Source organism: Oncorhynchus kisutch, unplaced genomic scaffold, assembly GCF_002021735.2.
Source record: "Oncorhynchus kisutch isolate 150728-3 unplaced genomic scaffold, Okis_V2 scaffold1329, whole genome shotgun sequence".
NCBI lineage: Eukaryota > Metazoa > Chordata > Actinopteri > Salmoniformes > Salmonidae > Oncorhynchus > Oncorhynchus kisutch.
This window is the reverse complement of record NW_022263274.1, coordinates 59,910-64,498: the sequence shown is the minus strand read 5'-3', so window position 1 is coordinate 64,498 and position 4,589 is coordinate 59,910. Positions and strand designations below refer to the sequence as shown.

General features: G+C 43.3%; 1 long non-coding RNA gene across 1 annotated transcript; it reads left to right on the top strand.

Moving 5' to 3' along the window:
* Window positions 1-3,220: 3,220 nt before the first annotated feature.
* Window positions 3,221-3,780, top strand: LOC116365982 (uncharacterized). The gene is made up of 3 exons (XR_004208222.1): window positions 3,221-3,377; window positions 3,483-3,579; window positions 3,657-3,780. It is a non-coding gene; the product is annotated as an uncharacterized LOC116365982 (long non-coding RNA).
* The last annotated feature ends 809 nt before the right edge of the window (window positions 3,781-4,589 follow it).

The following is a 4,589-nucleotide window of genomic DNA, read 5'->3' as shown; positions in this document are numbered from 1 at the left end:
CCCTACTACGGCCCTCTCTCTGTCGGGGGCGACCTGAGTGCATTATGGACACTTTGAAATTTCACGATGGATACTGATTGCTATACAAGCGGTAACCCAAAAACACAAATATGGTCATAAATGCATTTAACGGTCATTCTGATTTTAATGCCCGCTATAGGAGCACCCTACTACGGCCCTCTTTCACTCAGGCCGTCCTGGGTGCTTTATGGACTGTTTGACAAGTGCTGGAGGAGGAAATAGAGCCGTGCACCTGGTGATTGAAACCGTGCATCTGGTAACCCAAAAACACAAATATGGTCATAAATGCATTTAACGGTCATTCTGATTTTAATGCCCGCTATAGGAGCACCCTACTACGGCCCTCTTTCACTCAGGGCCGTCCTGGGTGCTTTATGGACTGTTTGACAAGTGCTGGAGGAGGAAATAGAGCCGTGCACCTGGTGATTGAAACCGTGCACCTGGTGATTGAAAACGTGCATCTGGTAACCCAAAAATTCAAATATGGTCCTAAATGCATTTAAGGGTCATTCTGATATTAATGCCCGCTATGGAAACACCCTACTACGGCCCTCTCTCTGTCGGGGGCGACCTGAGTGCATTATGGACACTTTGAAATTTCACGATGGATACTGATTGCTATACAAGCGGTAACCCAAAAACACAAATATGGTCATAAATGCATTTAACGGTCATTCTGATTTTAATGCCCGCTATAGGAGCACCCTACTACGGCCCTCTTTCACTCAGGGCCGTCCTGGGTGCTTTATGGACTGTTTGACAAGTGCTGGAGGAGGAAATAGAGCCGTGCACCTGGTGATTGAAACCGTGCATCTGGTAACCCAAAAACACAAATATGGTCATAAATGCATTTAACGGTCATTCTGATTTTAATGCCCGCTATAGGAGCACCCTACTACGGCCCTCTTTCACTCAGGGCCGTCCTGGGTGCTTTATGGACTGTTTGACAAGTGCTGGAGGAGGAAATAGAGCCGTGCACCTGGTGATTGAAACCGTGCATCTGGTAACCCAAAAACACAAATATGGTCATAAATGCATTTAACGGTCATTCTGATTTTAATGCCCGCTATAGGAGCACCCTACTACGGCCCTCTTTCACTCAGGGCCGTCCTGGGTGCTTTATGGACTGTTTGACAAGTGCTGGAGGAGGAAATAGAGCCGTGCACCTGGTGATTGAAACCGTGCACCTGGTGATTGAAAACGTGCATCTGGTAACCCAAAAATTCAAATATGTCCTAAATGCATTTAAGGGTCATTCTGATATTAATGCCCGCTATGGAAACACCCTACTACGGCCCTCTCTCTGTCGGGGGCGACCTGAGTGCATTATGGACACTTTGAAATTTCACGATGGATACTGATTGCTATACAAGCGGTAACCCAAAAACACAAATATGGTCATAAATGCATTTAACGGTCATTCTGATTTTAATGCCCGCTATAGGAGCACCCTACTACGGCCCTCTTTCACTCAGGGCCGTCCTGGGTGCTTTATGGACTGTTTGACAAGTGCTGGAGGAGGAAATAGAGCCGTGCACCTGGTGATTGAAACCGTGCATCTGGTAACCCAAAAACACAAATATGGTCATAAATGCATTTAACGGTCATTCTGATTTTAATGCCCGCTATAGGAGCACCCTACTACGGCCCTCTTTCACTCAGGGCCGTCCTGGGTGCTTTATGGACTGTTTGATTTGTACTGGTGTGGGTGTTTCTCTTAATGTAACGTCTTCAGATTTCACATTCCTTTTTGCTAATATCTGGCAGTTAAACCGTAAAGGATAAACCTCCCAAAGATGCAAATTAAAAAAGTAGGCCTAAACTGTCAATGCGTAGGTTACTTTGTATAGTAGAGCTGCGCCCTTCACAGAAGTCCTCCATGTGACTCCGATGCCGTGGGTGTGGAATTTATTTTGTGACCAATTTTTCTCCAACAGCGGAAGAATTGCTCTGGCGCATTGCATGAAATTCTTGTTTAAAATGAAGTACTTGTGTTGCAAAATATGATTGCCTTGTTGATGATACTGACTGTCTATTCGGCAACTTTGGTTAAACCACGATCAATATTCTGGTCAGACTACAGGCGACCTTTCTGGATCATTTAGAATTTTAAGAACCATTTAGAGGGACATCTCACCTCATGTCAAACATGTATATTCTATTCCATTGACATCTGTCATTTAACAAGCCATTGCAGTAGACCAAAATAAATATTGTTGACGGAAAGCCCAATTTCTGTTAAAATAAAATAAAAACGTAGGATTTGGGGTGCCGAGGAAGCGGTTTTAAAGTTACCGTCTCCCGACTTAAACTCTAGACGGTAGAAATCTATTAAATTGATAGTCAACTTAACTTTACATCGTATCCTCCTTGCAGCTGCAAAAACCCCAGCCTTATGATTCAGTACTATACAAGTTGGTTTAATTGAATTACTAGCTAACTAATAACACAGGCTAAACACACAGGTGACACAATGACAGCTTGTTACAAGGTTTCTCTTCACACCCCCCACCGTTATCATTGATACATTTTGAACACACGAACCGGCACCAGCTTGGAGTACAGGCATGAATGTATTTGTGGAAAGGTAGGTGGTTGGTCTTCTCTCTGATTGGCTACATGAGGTCAATGTTGTTGGTTGTCCGTGGCTCCAATGACTAGTCTTGAACAGAACTACAGGAGGGATTTTCCTTTCACACGTTCTGGAAGATGGGCTAATCAAACCCTGTCGCTGATTCCTCAGTGGGTGATGAGTAGGATGGTTTGGATGTGGTAGCAGAATGGTCTTTAAGTTAATTTTCTAGGTTAGGAAAGTTCCAAACGTCTAGCTTGCGCCTCACGGTTTTCTGGTCTAATGTTACTTTCTGTTACCATTCCTTTTATGCACTCAGAGATTAGCTATAGAAAATGAATGTCATATTGGTTTTATTTGTGATTTTTACTAGAAACGTGCTTACTCTACAGGTAGGACGTCTCTAGCCTTTACATTGTATATGAGATGTTTTTTCAAGACAAAGGTGATTGTTGGGTAAAGCCTGTTAGCAAAAACATTCCTTTAGTTCATACTGGAGGGGGAGAAAGAACCCACTTCTGCTGTAAATTGATCTGATCCTCACAGGACAGTCATGACGCCATAAGACTTTGTACACAAGGTGGTTGGGGTTTGCAGCGTTTTCTTGTTCATAACTTAGTCCCTCTCTCTCTACACTGGCAGCTGTGAGAACCCCGAGGATCCATACCGTGTGGTCTTCCACCCGGTAGAAGTTGACGCCAGGGTCCACTTCCCCTCTCACGTCAAACGCTTTGAGGTCCATATGTTTTCCTTCGCCGAGGATGCGGTTGAGCAGAGTGGCCAGGTAACAAAGTTCACCCAACAATATTTATTCTTTAATTTGTGAGTGTCAATCATCCCTTTAAAAAAAAATTGAAATAACTGACACCATCAAATCTTTGATTCCTAGGTCTTTGTCCATTGTGATGTGGTCATCTGTGATGCCAGTAGTCCCACTGGCGGCCCCTGTAGTGGACAATGTGTGAATCAGGACAACCTGAAAAGAGGTAGGTCTTGTTTTATGCTTTTCAGACCCTGGCAGACCATAACTGAACTAATAGGTTCGCTCTCTCTCTCTCAACAGGTCAACGACATGTCAAAGACCTCTTTGAGGAGCGTCATGTATATGTTTCTTCTGGATACATTCTTTGGGTGTAATGTATTGTTCTAACATGACAAATAAAGTGTTCTATATAAAACAATCCTAACCGTTGGAGCTACCTTAACACCATGTCGTAGGCTTGTCATCTGACATGTATCAATCAACCCTTTTGTAAGCATGGAACTCAACCATCCACCGGAGGGAGATAAGTGTTGAACACTGTTGCAGTGTTGGTAATTTTCAACTGAAATTACAACTTTTCTTGATACCTCTCACTAGCTTGGTTTCCATCCAATATGGACATTTCTTCTTCAATGATATGCATGTCAATCTCTCATGGCTCAAATGGGAAGAGCATGACTTCATCGCTACTTGTTTGTGTAAGAAGTGTTGACAAGCTGAATGTACCGAGCTTTCTGTTTTAAACTCGCGCACAGCTCGGACACCCATGCATTCCCCACAAGACATCTCTTCACAATCTCCAAGTCCGATCTACGAAGGTAGAGCCATGAATACGTTGCAATCTATTCCGCATCAGGATAAGATTTCAACACACCGTACGGAACAGCGGGGACTGAAGACACTCCTTAAAGTTGCGAGCTTGCACCGTGGGACGGTTTCATTGCTCCAGACCACCACAAGGGGAGTTTGCGCAATCATAATGCATTTGGGTCCCAAAGACTAATTTTGACACGAGCCACACTTGCCTTGTGGCGCTCAACGAAGATTGCTGACAAAACAGATGGAAGTTGTCTCAACGAGTCAAGCAAATGTAAAATTTGAGAGGAATGTGATAATGTAGAGACGTGGCTATATATATATATATATATTTAAAAAATATTTGTCAAAGTTAAATTACGAAAATCTCTATAGCTTGTGTTAGGAGAATTAATTTGTCTTTCAGGGACTATTGAG